Source organism: Acomys minous, assembly GCF_964271855.1.
Source record: "Acomys minous genome assembly, chromosome: 2".
Taxonomy (NCBI): domain Eukaryota; kingdom Metazoa; phylum Chordata; class Mammalia; order Rodentia; family Muridae; genus Acomys; species Acomys minous.
In genome coordinates, this window is record NC_140484.1 from 8,771,643 (window position 1) to 8,791,019 (window position 19,377).

Below are 19,377 nucleotides of genomic sequence, written 5' to 3' on the forward strand. Positions count from 1 at the left end.
TGGAGTTCTGACATCACAAAATCAACTCTAAGTAGTACCATATCCACAGATGATGGTTGCTGATATTATTTCAACAGTAATGATGATGATTAATTCATGACAATATGATTCGATTGCTTTTACTCAAATCGGTTTTATTTTACCAAGCTCTGTCCCAACTGCATGAGTACTTAATCTTAAAGACTAATAGTTATTAATCTGCTAATAATTTAATAATTTGACAGACATGGAAAACTGAATGAAGAGTTTGGGCTTATCTTCTCATACTACTTTGGAATTTTTAGTTTGTCCCCAGGAGACATGTAAGATTTCATATAGTAATTCATGGCTAAAAACGAAGATTTTGTTTTGTTAAATAATCAAATACATTATAGTTGGACAATTTTGTGCACCATACATGAATAAAGTCCTAAAGAAGCATCTCCCTGAATCTTTACTGAGCAAACGTATAGAATAGGAAAGTGCATTGCAGAGTGCGTGTAAGGTGCCCAGAAATCAGTATTTTTTAAGACTCGAGCTTTCCATTTCTGTGAGATTTTGACAGTAGCTTCTCTTGTTTTATTGTCACCTGTTGGCTTGGCTGCACTTCTCCACTTCCTTTGGTGCTCCTAGGATTGTCACAGAATCTCTTATTCCCCTCTCTTGTCCCGTAAAAGCTCAATCACAGTGGAGAATGTCTGAATTGTTTGCTCAGTTCCTTGTCCGATAGAAAGGTAACTGGCAAACCATCCTGTTCACCATGCATAAAGCAGGTTGGAGTATAAGCCATGGAAAGAATTTCAGATTTCGCAGCTGTGCAGCTATGATTGTGAGACAAGCAGCAGTTTAGTTGTTTCTTTTACACCCAGTGATTGGCTATGAAAAACTGATACAGGACTGTTCTTTTGCATCTCAACGTGGACCTCTAACTGGAAAATGGGTTTAGATAGTAGTGTAGGGGATAATTCAATGACAGTCAAGAATCTGCAAGTGATAAAATGAGAACATCATCAAAGTGAATATTATCTTTTTTTCCCCCAAAAGTTGATTTTAAGTTCTGATTCAGCTGCATGGATTCCCACCTAGTCTGATTCCAGAGACAAGCGTAATAACAAAACAAAACAAAACAAAACAAATACAAACAAATAAACAAGCAAAACCCCAGCTTCTTTTCCCAACTAAAACAACTAACATGGAAACAGAGAAGCACCTAGAAGACAGAGTGGGGATGCTTACCAGCCTGCAGTCATAACCTGGGACAGACCTTAGACCTGTAGGCAAATGCTGGCTTAATGGCTTCACCTGCCCTCTGTTGTTTCTTCTCTGAACTATTACAAGCTCAGTCAAAATGTTGGGGCAGGACCTTGAAGTCAAAAGTCAGATATGTTTGAAGATCTCATTGGCAGAGCATGTATATAATGTATGTAATGTAATGTAATGTAATGTATGTATGTATGTATGTATGTATGTATGAATGTATTCATTCATTCACTTATTATTTTTAGTTATTTTTAATTAAGTTATTTATTTACTTTACATCCCAATCACACCTTCTCCCTGCTTTCCTGCCAGTCCTTCTCTTTCCTCTTCCCAATCCACCCTTCTTCCCATTCTTTTCAGAAAAGAGGAGGCCTACCATGGATATCAAGCACCTTTGGCATATCGAGTTGCAGCAAGACTAGGCTCATCATTTTCTATTGAGTGTAGACAAGGCAGCCCAGTTAGAGGAAAGGGATGCAAAGGCAGGTGATGGAGTCAGAGACAGCTCCTGCTCCTGCCTTAGGAGTCCCACATGAGGACCCAGCTGCACAGCTGTTATATATGTTCAGTTCATTCCATTCAAGATTTCTAGTTGGTAGTTCAGCCTCTATGAGCCTCTCTATGGGATGAGGTTAGTTGATAGTTGATTCTGAAGGGGTTCTTGTGGTGTGTTTGACCATCCCCCACAATTTCTTCAACCCTTTCTTCCCTCTTCCCCAGGATTCCCCAAGCTCCAGACAATGTTTGGCTGTGGGTCACTGTTTCCATCAGTTTTTGGGTGAAGCCTCTCTGATGATATTTATTCTAGGCTCCTGTCTGTGAATATAACAAAATATCATTAAAAGTGTCAAAGGTGAGCTCCCTCTCATGGCACGGGTCTCAAGCTGGGCTAGTCATTGGTTGTTCTACCCCTCAAATGTGTACAAGTTTGACTGTACACGTTTGCATTCCCACCAGCAGTGGATAGTGTTTCCCTTACTCCACATCCCCACCAGAATGTGCTGTCACTTGAATTTTTGATCTTAGACATTCTTGTCGGTGTAAGATGGAATCTCAGAATTGTTTTAATTTTCATTTCCCTGATGGCTAAGGGTGTTGAACATTTCTTTAAGTGCTTCTGGCCATTTGAGATTCCTCTGTTGAGAATTCTCTGTTTAGATATGTGCCCCATAATTTCATTTTTTTCTGTTTGGTTTTTTGGTTATGTGTAGGGAAAGGGGGGGGGGGTTACTAAAGAGTGGGAGAAGAAATACAACTTGGCAACTGTCCCCAAGAATGGTGTTGGCAGGTGTTTCCAGACAGCATGAAGGAAGGTTGGAAGGTGACTTAGTACTTTAGCATTCATATGATTTTTCTTGCCATGCATTACTGTGAGCCAGGCCCCCTTCTCCTGCCTGCATGACCACGGTACTCTTTCTCCTGATCCATTTTTTGAGCAGCCATTTATCTCTGCAAATAATTTTTAAAGAAATTTCCATCTCTATCTTTTATGCAGAGGAAAATGAAGAAGTTGGTGTGCTTAAGGGCAAAAGTAATAGGAAGACAGTAAAATTCTCTCAGCCTAAAGATAATTATCAAAAATCGGAAGCATGAAGTGCTGCCTTGGTCTCATAACTGTGTTTTGTGTGATGTAAATCATGTTCGAAGTTGAAATTTGAGAAGCGATATTTCACTGTGAAGGCCACATGTAATTTTCAGCTGCATAAATTTATTTTCTTTCCAGCTGGGGGTGGGTGTCGCCTCAACCTTTGCTCTACTATGAGAAGTGTTAGCCAGGTCATGGTAGCCGCAAAATGAATTGTATGAGCAGCTGCCTCTTGTGCCTCGGATGCTCCTTCTTAGAAATATTCAGCTGACATTTCTAACAGCAGACATTACAGGGCTGTTTTTGCATCTCTTTCTGATGGACAGAAAATTGGTACCTTCTGTCCAGGAAAATGAATCTCTGACTTTTCCCTAGCTATCCTGTAAAACTTTAAAGACTACTGTAAAAATAATGTCTTTTTTCTATGCTCATTATGGTGTGTAAAAATAATGTTTCAGAATTCAATTTCTCTCCAGATTCTTCATCATTCTCTATAAATCTCTTCGATTCTTTCCCCAGTATGTTAAAACATTCACCAAATACAATTAACTTCAAAGGAACTGCCTGAAGTTTTGATGAAAAGAAAAGCCTGTACCACATTTTATTTATAGAGTTGTCTGTCTGTCTGTCCTTAGGATCAATCTAACTAATTATGTATATGTTCCATCTGCTCACTCACGCATTTATTTAGTGACCTATGTTTCTCAAGGTTATAATTTATGAAAATCTTGATTTTTCAACTTGACAAAATTTAAAATCACCAGAGGGATGAACTTTTGGGCATGTCTGTAAGGAATTCTTGCCAGGCACGATGGCACACGCCTTTAATCCCAGCACTCGGGAGGCAGAGTCAGGCAGATCCCTGTGAGCTTAAGGCCAGCCTAGTCTACAGGTGAATCTAGGACAGCTAGGGCTACACAGAGAAACCCTGTCTCAAAAAAACAAAACAAAACAAAACAAAACAAAAAACAAAAAACAAATAAACAACAACAACAAAAGAGGAATTTTCTAGGTTAAGTTAGTTGAGAAGGGAGGACTCCCTCTTTATGTTGGGGTACCAGCCCATGTGCTGAGGTACCTGCAGAAAGGCAGAAAGAGGAGGCTCAGCATCCTTCCCTTTCCACTCTTAGTTACAGATACATTATGACAGTTGCCTCAAGCTGCTGCGGCCATGGCTTTGCTACTGCAATGGATTCTAGCATCAAACTGTGAGCCAAAACAAAACCTTTCTCACAGAAGTTTCTTTTGTCAGAGATTTTCTCACAGCAATTAGAAGAATAAACAAAGGTCCTTCTCACCAAGAACACCTTACATCCAATGACAAGCTGGTACTGGTAACCAAATTGAACTGCAGTGTCTCACCTCACGTGACTCTGACAGACTAATGTCCAAATGCAAGAGACCATGGTGTATAATTCCTTTCTGTTTTCTTCTTTTACCTCTTGCACAATCCCTTCAATCTATGTAATAATATATCTGATCTACAAATGAGAGAAAAATTAAGATTAATATTTCTCAATTCTCTTTGCCAGCAAGTGGTAGATTTGAGACTCTAGCTTAGCTATGTGTGGTGAGAGACAGACCTTCATAATCTCCACTTGAAGGTCCTGTCCTCTTTTCTTTCTTTCCTTTTCTAAATGTCTTCTAAAATATTTATGTAATATTATTTTGTTTGTGCGTGCATAGTGTGCACGACACACGTGGTGTTCTAAGGAAAACTTAGCACCGTTTATTCTTTTCTGCCATCTTTCCATGGGCTCTGGACATTGAACTCAGGCAATCAGGCTTTTAGAGCTAGCTACTCTACACACTGAGGCATCTCGCTCCCCGGCCTCTCCCCTTTCAGTTACTTCTCCTTATCCTTGTTTGCTAGAATAGTTCCCACCTTTTTTTTCCATCCACAGAACAAAAGTTAAATTCCTTGTATCTCAACTTCTTGCTCTTCACTTTGTGTTAGTACACTTGTATTATTTAATTTGTATCCATACAGAATAATTGAACCAAGCATCCAGGAGGATTTGTTGTGGCTATGGCTTCGGGGATGCCGCTCCATGCTGGCAGGAAAGGCTAGGTGGTGGGAAAAGCTTCTCCTTATGGTGCTAGGGCTGTGAAGTGCTTTGCCTGTGTGCTGGATCCAGGGGAAGAGTGTCAAGAGGAGAAAGAGAGTTGGCGTGTGTTCCTCAAGCTGTGTCACTGCAGCCCTATGTCTGACAACTAAGCCCCGTGTCCTAAAGTCTCTTCAGTCTTCTAAAAGGGACTAAATTCAAACACAGGAGGCTTCAGATGACACTTCATGCTCAGACCATATTGTTTCTCTTACTTACAGCAGAATTTTAATGGACAATGCGGCTGAGGATAGGCAGTTGCTTTATAGTTCGTTATAAAGACTTGTTTTACATTTCAGACATTTGCTAGAAGCCCTGCTCTCAACACCATATATGAATGTGTTCACTAATATAATGACAAAAGCTCTGTCAGAAGAAAAGAAAGGAATACTGCAAGAATGTAGAAATAACTGAATGATGTTACTATAATATAGGGTGCCACAAAGAGGTAGGCCAGCACTCTCCTGGTGGCAAAAAAAAAAAGGACAATCCTTCATTGGAAAAATGATGCAGGGTAAAATGAAAATTACTTTCAGCTAACATCCTAGAAAACTAGCCTTTCAAATAGTTTCTATTTAAATGAATAGAAATAGGTAGGATTCAAGAGTCTGCCCCTTACCTATCTCCTAATCCATAGTGGTTAAGGACTTTTTATTACAACATATCTATTCTACGCCCACCTTCTTCTGCATACCAAAATAAAAGCAAGAGATTATCCTCCTTTTTGTCACTCTTGTTCTCTTTCTTTCTTTCTTTCTTTCTTTCTTTGTTTTTCTTTTGTTTTGTTTTGTTTTGTTTTTTGAGACTGGGTTTCTCTGCATAACCTGGCTGTTCTGGAATTCATTCTGTCTTCTGAGTTGCTGTAGAACTCAGAGATCCACCTGCCTCTGCCTTCTGAACACTGGGATTAAAGGCTTGTGCGATCACTACCCAGGAAGAATCTCCTTTGTATTTAGCTGAAGCCAGATTGTAGGCCAGCTCTTTCAAGGCACATGGATTTATGCTTCAATGGTTAAATTCAAGCAGAAAAAAAAAAAGGATTTGACTTTTTCTTAAATAATCTGTGGCTGAATCTGCTGTTCCAGCTTTGTGAATTCCTAGAGCATTTTATGAGATATTTTTATTGGTCCATTCCCCACTGAGCACCAAGGAAACCAGTAGTCACAAAACAAAACACCTGTGTTAAGGATACCCTGAGTGGTGGATACACTGATATGACCTCTGGAAACCTGTGTTGGTCCCTATTGATTCAGTTATAGATGTGTCTGATGTTCTAATCTTGAATGTGTCTATTGGCAACATCTTTATTAAAGTACATTTGATGCTTGTCCATTTTCTGGAAATGAAGTTATACCCAATTTCATAAGCATTATGTATAATAAAACTTTGATAATTAAAAATCACAGTTCTCTCATATATTGAGAAAACTACTTCTGCTTTTAAAAGAATATTGTTTTCTCATATAATACATCGTCATCACACTTTTTCCCCTTTCCACTCTTCCAGTTCCCGCATCATCTTTCCCCTCCCTCAGATCCACTCCTTCTTCATTTCCCTTCAGAAAAGAGCATGCCTCCCATGGATATCAACCAAATACCTCATAGTAAGATACAGTAAGACTAGGAACCAACCCTTGTATCAGGTGTGTGAGCAAGGCAACCCAGTAGGAGGAATAGAGTCCCAGGAAGAAACACCAGAGTCTGAGACGCCCTCCTTCCATTGTTAGGAGTCACACAAAAATATTAAGTCAGCAACCATAACATATATGCAGAGGACCTCGCTCGGACCCCTGCAAGCTCAGTGACTGTTGCTTCAGTCTCTGTGAGCCTGATGATCACTGCTTAATTGATTTTGTGCACTGTGTTCTGGTGTCCTGGACCCCTCTGGCTCCTATTTTTCTTCCTCTCCATTTTCTTCAGGGCTCCAAAGGGAGGAACCCTACATAAGTCTCCAGTGTTTGGCTGTGGATCTCTGCATGTGCTCCCATCAGATGTTGGAGGAACCCTCTCTGATGGCAATTGGGTTGGGCACCAATCTACGAGTATAGTAGAATATCATTAAGAGTCATTTTATTTTCATCTTTTTTCTTTTTTTAAAATTTTTTAAATTTTATTTTATTCTTATTACATCTCAATGGTTATTCCATCCCTTGTATCCTCCCATTCCTCCCTCCCTCCCTTTTTCCCCTTACTCCCCTCCCCTATGACTGTGACTGAGGGGGACTTCCTCCCCCTGTATATGCTCATAGGGTATCAAGTCTCTTCTTGGTAGCCTGCTATCCTTCCTCTGAGTGCCACCAGGTCTCCCCCTCCAGGAGACCTGGTCAAATATGAGGCACCAGAGTGCATGTGAAAGTCATACCTGACTCTCTACCCAACTGTGGAGAATGTCCTGTCCATTGGCTAGATCTGGGTAGGGGTTTGAAGTTTCCAGCCTGTACTGTTCTTGGATGGAGCTATAGTTTGAGTGGGACCCGTAGGCCCAAATCTGCCTATCATAATGTTCTTCTTGTAGGTTTCTAGGACCCTCTGGATCCTTCTACCTTGCTATTCTGGGCTGGAGAGATGGCTCAGCCATTAAAGGCTAGGCTCACAACCATAAAATATAAGAATTCATCTCTTTTCTATCCTAAGTCTCTGGGCAATCCAACCTCTGTTTTTAAGTCATCCAAGTGTTGGGCATGGGCTCCCACTGGTAGGTGTGACCCTCAAGTTAGACCAGTCTTTGGTGGGCTATTCCCATAAGTTCAGTGCCTCCATTTCCTCAGCACGTCTTGCAGTCAGGATAGTTGTAGGTTGAGGGCTTTGTTGCCAGGTTGGTGTTCCATTCCTACCTACTACTGGAAGTTGCCTGGTTGTGGTAGTTCAGGCTCCATATTCTCTATTACCAGGAGTCCTTGCTAGGGGAACCCTCATAGAATCTTAGGATTTCTATATCACTTGGTTTTGATATAACAACCCTCTCCACCCCCCACAGTGCCCTCAGATATCAGTCATCTCGTCTCCTACTCCCTTGGCTAGAGAAATGGCTTAGCTGTTGAAGGCTAGGCTCACAACCAAAAAAAAAAGTCTGCTTTAAAAAAAAATCAGAATCTCTTTCTGTAATGAAGTAGGATCTTAACACTCATCTCCCATATTTTCAATTCCAGCACACAGAAAGCACTGTTTTCATGAAAAACCAATTCTGCCATTGGAGAGGCCCATGGGCACCATATCTGGTAACATCATTTGGTTCTCTGAGAAAGGTTGCCCTCTGTCTCCCAGTTATTGCTGCTACCATGTTTTCCCCTATGGATTAGAATCTAATTAGAGGATCTATTCTGCCTTTTGCTTTACATGTTTAAAGATCAATGACATTTTCTCTACAATGATTCATTTTTTTCCCCGATCCATGTATTCCACACCATAGCACACTACAGTGGGTGTCAAAACCTCAGAATAAGTGAAACACGTGAAAGGAGATGTAACTTATTAAGTAATAATTACCTATTCCTGATCACGCTATAAATGAAGTGTGGAAATAATAAAGAACAAACTCTGTGCTAGTGTTACACAAAGGACAGGATTTTCTTTTGTTTGTAATAAAAATATCACATATTTATATGGCTAAAAGAGAATCTCTAAGATTCAACTATCCTATACTAGATTAATTTTCTTTTGCTTCATCAACAGAAAATAGACATTTGAAGGGGACTTTATCTCTTATCAGGAATCACAGGATCCATTTTAATGAGGTGAATCTGGGCTATAGCTTTTGCTAGAGCAATGCTTTGCAGTTATAAATCATCACAAGGATATCATGTGGATTTTTATTAAAGTGTAGATTTTGATGTAACAGATCATGAATGGGCTTTAGAATTCTCCATTTTAAACAAACTCGTGGATAATTCATATCTAGGCTTCTCTTCCAAGGGCAATACCTAGGTCTCAAAGAAGAGGTCATGTTAAAAATCTATGGCTCTATTTGATAAATTATTATTTCCAAGCCCAACACATGTGCCTGGTGCCTCCTGTAGACTCATCACCCCGGCTTTGGGCCTTCACAGGATAGAGTAGTAGAAGGGAAGAGCAGATAGACAGAATAGTAGTAGGAAGAAGAGTAGAAAGGAGCACACAAACACCTAAACAAAGAGGAATAGTGCTCCACAATAGTAAAAATCCACAGACATGCTCAGAAGTACGGAGAAAGCGAGGTAGAACTTCTGCCTGTCAGAATTAAGGAGGATATTATAAATGCTGCATATGATGTTTAAACAGGGCCTTTAAAGGGGGGAGAGGCTAGTATTGATCACTATTCTACTTTCCATAACAAAATATCTGACAGAATCAACCTACGGGGAGACATTTTATTTGAGTTCATGATCTCAATGATTCTGCCTCATGATGGCTGAGGAAGTGCAGTGAAGTAGACAATATCATAGAAATGTAATCAGAAAGCAAAGGAAGAGGAATACAGAAGAAACAAGGCAACAAGTATGCCCAAAAACTTGGTCTCCGTGACCCATTTCCTCCAACTGGGTGCCCCATTTGCCTTTAACCACCTCGTAATAATGCCGCTGTTACTAATATATCAAGAAATTAATCCGCTGGTCAAAGCTCTTATGATCTAACTACCTATGGAAACATGAACTCTGGGCTTTAGTAATGTCCTAGATATTTCTCAGTTCTACCAATTTGATAGCTAAAATTATCATATCAAAAGGAAAATTCCGTGAAGAGGATATTCTCACTTTAAACAAGACATGGTGCCATATGTCTGTAATTCCAAGATTTAGGAGGATTAGAAATTCAGAGAAAAAAAAACCAATCTACTCATGAATGTAGATGAGCTAGGAATTTACTCTAAAAACACTGACAAAATGACATGTGAAGAAGCAAGATGGGAGTGAGAGGTTGAGCTTTCTGAACAACTTGGTTTTGTCACAGATGCCAGAAACACATTGCAGTACGACCCACTCACATGGTTGAAAATGTACTTCTGATCCAAACATTTTGCTTGTATAATGTTTCTGGGTTCTTTTGGGATATATAGAAAGTAGATGGGGAAACAGCTCATGGGTCATCCTATGCTAATGCCTTTTTCTTCTTCAGTCATGCTCACTTGCAAAGATGTTGCCGTATGTTCCTCTGGTTCCATAGGCAAGCCAAGGCTTCTTTCTTGCAAAACTAACTTCAATGCTTACAAATCATGTGTTGGATGGAATAGTGTCTTCCTGCAAAGGTGCTGCAGTTTACTGCCTCTTTATGTTGGGACATTGCAGTTATAGGCTGCGTTACTAATTCAGAGTGGCTGCAGTTCTCTTCTGTTTTCCCCAAGGAAAGGTAGGAATGTTTCTCTTTGCCCTGAGCATGGGTGTCACTATGCCTGCTTTGACTTACATCCCACCTTAGAACTAACAGTCACACTTTCTGGGCCCAAATCTCAAGAAAACAAAACTTCTATCTTTTTAGTTTTAAAACATTCTGTCTTCATGTCTGATCCCCTGTTATCTATCTATCTATCTATCTATCTATCTATCTATCTATCTATCTATCTATCTATAATCTACGTGTGTGTGTGTGTGTGTGTGTGTGTGTGTGTGTGTGAAAGAGAGAGAGAGAGAGAGAGAGAGAGAGAGAGAGAGAGAGAGAGAGAAGGTATGTGTGTCATCCTGTGTTACATAATAAAGTGGAATTTCCAGCCTTCAAGGATCTAACTCTACAAGCATTGTAGTAAAAGTATTTCTTAAACTAGTTCAGGGTAAGTCACTCGGCAAGTTTCTTCTTTGTTGGTGAACAAAAGAATCACTTAGCTGAATGGACCGAAAGTCAGGAGCTACTTAAGATGTTCTTGATTATGGGTTTTTATGTTGCAGAGGATTAGAAAAAGAAGTAAGATGCTGTCTGACTTTTAGGATTGTATTTTCTAGACCCATAGTTAGTATATGTAGTGTTTGGCGTGTCACACAGGGCAGTGTGGTACATACAAAATTTCTTCAAGGCTTTCCAGGTGAAATGACACATGTCAGATGGATTTTCAGTTACTGTAGCAAATACATTGAAGAGACATAATGGGAAAAATCTGCTTTGGATTATGGTTTCAAATGTTTCCATTCATCTGTTGTTAGCTGTTGGCTTCTGTGCAGTGGTGAGGCTGAATGCCATGATGCGAGAGTGAGTATGTACAAAGATGCTTACCACATGGGGTCAGATGGAAAGATGGAGGGGAAAGGGAAGAGAGGCTGAGGGAGGAGGCAGATTTCTGTTTTGTTTTACTTAGGCTAAATCTTCTCCCCTTAGTCTCAGTTTCCACTCATCTCTTGAGAAATCCTTTACAAGCCTAGTGGTTTCCCCAGCCAACCAAGCTGCCCATAAAGATTCACAATTATAACCATTGATTTTAGGGCTTTAGAACTAGAAAGGCTTTTAGAAACCATTTACAGTCACTTTCAAATTATAAACAAAGAAATAAAAGTGTAAGCAGAATACTGGGAGCAGAATTCTTGAGAGAATAAAGTATTATGCAGTGAAAGCATGTGCATGTATGTGTGTCTGTCAATCAATTGCAGTAAATTGATATACATAATTACAATGCTCCAGAATGAGTCAATAAATTCAAATTTCAACTAAGGAGTGCGAAGAACAATAAGTTTTTCTCAAACTTGCCTACACACTAAAAATCACTAATGCTTAAATAAAAAAAAAACATTGTCTGGAATACAGGCCTACAGATGATAAAACTTAATTAGCTTGTGAGTGGTCAAAGAAAACTGCCTTATTTTTTATACCAATCTTGGACTTAATAAATAATTTATGAAGGGATTTAAATTTTATATTTTAGAAGCTTATCTAATAGTAATAATATTTTTCCTTCAGCAATCATTTATTATTTGCATGACTTGTGATTTGAATAGTTTGTGTGACTTCCTTTTTGGCAATTACTGTTTACCATTGACTGGACTACTCTCTTTGAATGTATGTATCCTTTCTCAGTACTTAACATGCATCAAGAACAGGTTTGTTTGTTTGTTTGTTTTTCGCTTCTTCTCCTTGGAAACCTTTTCATTTTGAAAAAAAAAAAACTCTGAAATTTCTGCGATGCTTTCAGCCATGTATGAAAAGTCTAAATAGTAGTTATTGGCTGTTGCAAATCCATTTCCCAGGAAACTAATTAATGACCTGAGCAAAAATTATTTATGAACCACAAATACACTTGAATAAATTAGCTTTCTGTAAAGAGAATTCTGGATTTATTAGCTAGCCATTGTTAAATAATTTTTCACACCCACATTTGTTTAAATATAAAAGAAAAACAACCCATATTAAGGTTAAATAAAAGTGTCTGAATCTTACAGATTAATGTGTTGTGGAAATGTAATTATAGCTCATTAATACATCAAAGCCATTATTATATTTCAACAGCCCACCATCAAAACCATTTGAATACTTTAACGTCCAGTGGATTTATTCAAATGTGCACATAGTATATTATTTAATAACATTTTAGTTATATAAGCCTCTAATATGGTCATAGTATTTCATAGATATATTAACTTGACATGTATATTTTGCTTTTCTTGAGACCCAGAGTAAATTCCAATAAATGAGGAGCTAGTACATCCACAGAGGGTTGGGGCTTTCTGAAATTCTTCAGTTGTAAGTGGAAAGTGAACTAGCTGCTATCCTAAGACCCAGAATGTGACAAAGATACGTTCTGTTTGATACACTGGGTAAGTGCTGTGGTATTGTCACGGGGGCTAGCAGTTTGGTGTTTGTTCAAGGAGCCACAAAATAGGAGATGAGACATAGCCTAATGGTTCAGTAGGCAAACTCTAGAGTCAGATGGACTTGGAAACTTGGCCTCATTTTTACATCTCAAAAAAGATCACTTTAAAGATTATGGCAATGTTACCTGTTCACTGTGTGTATAGAGATGGACTCAACATGGCAACAACCATCTACCTCTACCCTGTGCTTTGAATTTCTTCTGGGCATCCCTGAGGAGATACACTGATAGAATCTGAGGTGAAGATGGGAAATGCATGCTAAGTTATCTGGATTTTTGCTTCGTTATTCTGTTTCTGAAACTCACATGATGTATGAGCATGAATTTACTTAGCATATATATTGAATTAGTAAACTAAATAAATAAAACATTAATGTGGCAAAGAGTTATAAATAAATGACTAAACTATACTTTAATCTGCTTTTAAGCTTACATAATTAATTGACAGGAAGGTGGAATGCTGAGTTTGAATGCCTTCCACTCTGTCTAGTAAATACGCAACTTCTTCCCCTCACCCGATGTGTTGTAGTTTGTAAGTGTGCTTCCTTACCCTCAGTAGCTGGGAAGAAATTATTCGTGGATGCCTGTGGTCATCTGTTCTACAGTGGTCAGAGTTGACATTTTATCATAGCTCCTAGGCATCTCTATTTACCTCTTTTATGTTAATTCAATGAATAACTGATGGAAAATGAGGGTTGTATATATTAAAAAAGAAAACCTTAGTAGCAGATGGCATTAGTTTTTCCTTCGCAATAATGTAGTTGGGGTTCCCACTCCTACCCAGACACTCATAAAGTGGAGTAGTTGACAAATAAGTCATACACATCAAAGTGAAGGTTGTCAAATATATCCAATCAAGCAAGCAAATCTGATAAAAGAAACAGTCCATTTGTAGCCATTTGAGTTTAAATCTTCTTAGGATTGGAAATTCTGAGGAAAAAAATCAGGAATTCAAATGTCCAGAAAAGCTTGTGTTTAGTGCCTGTCCAGCACATCTCTGTATGCACACTGTGGGTATTGTTAAAAATGACGAGTAGCTCAGGTGAGAGGTCTACATAGAGATAAAATCATTAATCTTGAGGAGTTGGATGCATCAGTCAGCAGAAGTTGACTTTCTGCAATGAGTGTCTTCATGGGAAGAGAAGAAAGGTTTAGCTCAGTATCAACTCACAGAATGGGAATTGATGAATCTCTTGAAGCAGGCGATTGACAGCCAGGTTGGACAGAGTTTTGCAAGGGTTCTGCTTATAGTTTCTAACAAATTATCTATAGTCAACAAGGGAGGATGTTTTTTTGGAGTCACTTGGAAGCTGCCAAATGCAGAATTAGGAGATTGGATTAGTTAATCTCTCTTGTGTTTTTCCATATGATTTTAATATTATTGAAATTTTTATGTTACATTGATTAATTGTCATCTATATTATGTTTAATATGAAAAATACATCATTCTCCAAATTGAAATATAAGGTTATTTTAAATGAGATTATATAAATTGGGATGTCCAATCTGTGGCCATGAGTAGCAACCAAACTGTAAATGTAAATAAAACAATGTGTAGTTTTTGTGTGGAATTTTTTATTTTGTAATTTGATTTCATGGTTCTTGACCATAAATTTGTAGGTGACAGTGTCACATCAAAATGTCATACATAATAAACATATATGTTTTTATTTGTACACATATATGGTTTTAGTTTTATGGTACTATGGATTTTGTAGTGTCTTATTGTTTGAGTACAGACATGCAGATTGGCACCATTAAACATAATGCCTTCACAATGATGAAGCAAGAGAAACACAGATTATAAAAGATGTTTAAACCTATTTTGCAAATTATAGCCACTTATATCTGTTACCCTAATAAGACTGATAAATATGGTTAAACATTTTATTTTGCATTGTGTGTGTGTATGTGTGTATATAGATACAATCACTCACATGTGCAAATAAGGAGCGTATGTGTGTATAAGTGCTGGTGCCTCTAGAAACCCAGAGAGGGTGTCAGATCCTCTGGAACTGGAGTTAGAGGCAACCCATTGCTATCCGTCCTCCTAAGTGCTAGGAGCTGAACTTGGGTCCTGTCAAGTGTCTTGAATGTTAAGCCATTCTTCTAACCCTCATTTTTATTACTTTTTAATTAATGCATATCTTCTATAACAACTAAAAAAACCTAACCAGATCACCTAAAAATTATAGATAAGAAAATACTGTTGAACAAAAATCAGACATATGACTATTTCTTTGTCAAAACACACAGAAAGCCACCCTGTGCACATGGCCGGGGATGTGCACATGCATTCAGACTGTAATCTGAGGAGCCAGGATACGAAGCATGACACTGAATTTGAAGTAAATCAAAAATTGATTCATAAAAACAAAATATTGTCCATTCTTCTATTGAGGGACACTTAGGCTGTTTCCATGTTCTGGCTATTATGAATAAGGCTGCTATGAACATGGTTGAGCAAATTTTCTTGTTGTGTGCTGGAGCATCTTCTGGGTATATTCCAAGGAGTGGAATAGCTGGGTCTTGAGGAAGCCCTATTCCCATTTTTCTGAGATAGCACCAGATAAATTTCCAAAGTGGTTGTACTAGTTTGCATTCCCACCAGCAATGAAGGAGTGTTCCTCTCTCCCCACATCCTCGCCAGCATGTGGTGTCGCTTGAATTTTTTATCTTAGCCATTCTGATAGGTGTAAGATGGAATCTCAGCGTTGTTTTGACTTGCATTTCCCTGATGATTAAGGAGGTTGAGCATTTCTTTAAGTGTTTCTCAGCCATTTGATATTCCTCTGTTGAGAATTCTCTGTTTAGTTCCATGCCCCATTTCTCGATTGGGTTATTTGGTTTGGTGGTATTTAATTTCTTGAGTTCTTTATATATTTTGGATATTAGACCTTTGTCAGATGTGGGGTTGGTGAAGATCTTTTCCCAGTCTGTAGACTGTCGCTTTGTACTCTTTACGGTGTCATCTGCCTTACAGAAGCTTTTCAGCCTCATGAGGTCCCATTTATTAATTGTTGACATTAATGCCTGGGCTGTTGGTGTCCTGTTCAGGAAGTTGTCTCCTGTGGCAATATGTTCCAGGCTCTTCCCCACTTTTTCTTCTAAGTGATTTAGTGTCTCTGGTTTTATGTTGAGGTCTTTAATCCACTTGGATTTGAGTTTTGTACAAGGTGACAAATATGGGTCCAGTTGCATTTTTTTACACATAGACATCCAGTTAGACCAGCACCATTTGTTGAAGATGCTATCCCTTTTCCATCGAATGGATTTGGCTTCTTTGTCAAAAATCAAATGACCATATGTGTGTGGATTCATATCTGGGTCTTCGATTCGATTCCACTGATCAACCAGCCTGTTGCTGTGCCAGTACCATGCTGTTTTAATTACTATTGCTCTGTGGTACATATACACTATGGAATACTATTCAGCTATTAAAAACAAGGAATTCCCGAAATTTGTGGATAAATGGATTGAGCTAGAAATGATCATAATGAGTGAGTTAACTCAGAAGCAGAAAGACTCAAATGGTATATACTCACTTATATCTGCATATTAGCCCAATGGGCATGTCCCACGAAAGCCTTCACTTACCAGGAAACAGAGACAGAAGAGAGGACATACTAGTGGGACTCTAGATGTGAGATTCATGGGAGAAAGGCAAAGTAGAAGGACCCAGAGGGTCCTAGAAGCCTACAAATAGAACATTATGATAGGCAGATTTGGGCACAGGGGTCCCACTCAAACTAGGCACCAGACAAGGACAATACAGGCAGTAAACCTTAAACCCCTACCCAGATCTAGATAATGGACAGAACACTCTCCACAGGAGAGTGGAGAGTGGGATATTACTTTCTCACACACTCTGGTGCCTCACTTCTGACCATATCCCCTGGACGGGGAGACCTGATGGCACTCAGAGGAAGGACAGCAGGTTACCAAGAAGAGACTTGATACCCTATGATCATATAGAGGGGGAGGTAATCCCCCTCAGGAACTGTCGTAGGGGAGGGGAATAAGGTGAAAATGGGAGGGAGGGAAGAATGAGAGGATACAAGGGATGGGATAACCAATGAGATGTAACAAGAATAAATTAATTAAAAAAAACCAAAATATTGGAACTTCTGTTCTGGCATCTGCTGTCTTGACAATTTTTTAAAAAGTTCTAATACAAATGAATTATACTGTAGAAGCTAGTAATATAGTAGCATATATAATAGCAAAAAAAAAAATCAAAGTCAGTTAGTGATGGTGAATCTGTAAGAAATACATTGAGAGTCTGGCAGATATAATAGACCATGAGGAGAAAATAGAATATTTAAAAAATCAGTTTGTCTCACCAATCGATACCCAGATGGATTGAAGAAACTGGAAAATCCATTGAAAGACTAACTTTAAATTTCTTGCCTTGGCGACAGATGACAATGCTGACACTGCAAGGACTGCTTAGCTTGCCATTCTCATTAGCAATGCAGTGATGAATATAATGTCACCAAGCAAATAGCTTGTTTAGTGTCATTAAACAGAAAAAAATATAAATAGAAAAATTATGTTCCAATGACTTCTTTGTGCATTGTTAACATACCTAGAGTCATTACTAATAGAACCTTGGCAGTGGAAGGCAAGTGAGCAGGACTGGTGACGTTAATGGATGACAATGAGGTTGCCACCCCAAACTCACATTTAATGAATTTTCATTGCAGAGCGCAACAAGAAACTTGATATGAAAAATAATCAAGAATGGACAACGTCTTGCAAATCCTCATTGGGCCTGTGAGTTTTATAATGGACAGTTCTTGGAATTTTTTGAAAATGTCCAGGCTGACGATGGCCCCATGACTTATTTTTCAGAAATAAGGTGGCTAAATCCAGGGCAAACAGAAAGAGTTCAAGATTTGCAACCTATTGTCATGGTGGTTTGTGGTTTGTGGTTTGTGGTGTATGCTATCAAAACCAAAATGTATTTTGAAACTTGAGCATGAAATCTGGCTTACATCCTTAGTGGCTCTAATCACTTATATAAATGAGTTACACAGGCATTTTTCAAGGTGAAGACCATCTTATCAATATGATGTTTAAAGCAATTACGAGAAGCTCAGATTATGACAAATAACTTTATGGATTTTGACACATTAGCTAAAGACAGGCTTATGAACAGTGAAATTATGTAGCCTTGGTTTTTTATTTGATTCAAAAATTTGAAAAAATATTTCAGCACTTTCAGTAAAATAATCAACGTTTTGATGTTATTGCAACTCCATTCAATAAAATGGGATGCACTGAGGAGCAAGCCGGCATTCAACTTAGAGGGAACTTTGAATAACCCTCTTATCTAGACTTGCATAGTTTCTCTACTCTCTGAAAAAACATTCACTACACACTCACATCTTATTCATGTCATTGCTTTTGGGCAACATCCACACTTATAAGCAATGATTTTTTAATAATAAAGTATATGAAAAGTAAAATCAGAACCAAAAGATCTGATGAGCATCCTGAGAATTCACTGACAATCACACTAGCTCCATCAAACCAGATATTGATGTTTTAGTCCGTCAAATGCAATGTTTTATCCTGCTTTCGCTTTTGCTTTTATAATAAAATATAAGAAATCCCATGAAATTTTGTTATCAGATACACATATTTTATTTGTTAGAATTTCAAACTTGACTCCTGTTCAGTGATTTTTTTTGAAATATTTTCTCTGCATGTGTGGCATTCTTACTCAGAGTTATTAAGTGAGGAGAAATTGCTTACTGTGATAATAATATATATAATAAAAGTATATATACATACATACACATTAAAAATGTTCCTTATTTTGAGGATGTTGTGCATGAATTATTATTATATCTAGCCTCAATTTTCCTCTCCAACTTATCCCATACTCCCCCATAAAATGTTCCCTTCCAAAATTCATGCCTTTTTTTTCCCTAATAACCCAATAAATCCATTCAGTTCAGCCATCATGCACACAGGTGCAGGGACAGGCACAGGAACATGGGAGACCCAGCTGTGGGCATCTGATAGTCTTATGCTGGGAGTGGCATGGAATCTAGGGAAATCAAGGAGCGAAGGGGTATGAAACCAGTTATGGGCGCCTACAACTTCACAACCCAACCCAAAACATATTGGTGGGATAATAAAACACATGTGAAATGAAAGAAGGTAAGGAAACACTGGAGGCTAAAGGATTAAACAGAGACTCGGGTGAAGGGATAAAGTAGAGGCCTGGGTAATAGTGGATTAACCCAAACTAAGGATGAAAAAAAATTTATGTAAAATCACTGGCTAAGTTCAAAATGTAACCTTATTGATTGCCTTCTAGAATTTACAGTTAAAACCCCGTTGCTGGAGGAACACACTCTGAACATAGTATGAAGAAGAATTGGGACGGACCTAACTTGGAAGCCTCCTGAGGACCAGCTTCTACAGTACTGGGAGGAGCTGCACAAACTGCCCTGAGAGAAAAGCATCCACCAGTCCTACCCACCAGTGACATCTATAAACAGCGACAATGGCTAGCACAGGAAGATGTACTCAAAGGATCAATAGTGACATTTGTATTTCTGTGTGTGTGTGTGTGTGTGTGTGTGTGTGTGTGTGTGTGTGTGTGTGTGTGTGTTGGGTAGCCAGTAGCCATCTAACTGGACTTAAAGTCTGCTACTTATCTCTGTGCTA

At 38.5% G+C, this 19,377-nt stretch overlaps 1 long non-coding RNA gene across 1 annotated transcript; it reads left to right on the top strand.

Moving 5' to 3' along the window:
* Positions 1-10,624: 10,624 nt before the first annotated feature.
* Positions 10,625-19,122, top strand: LOC311583694. The gene is made up of 3 exons (XR_014774639.1): positions 10,625-10,668; positions 17,400-17,469; positions 19,025-19,122. It is a non-coding gene; the product is annotated as an uncharacterized lncRNA (long non-coding RNA).
* Positions 19,123-19,377: the final 255 nt, after the last annotated feature.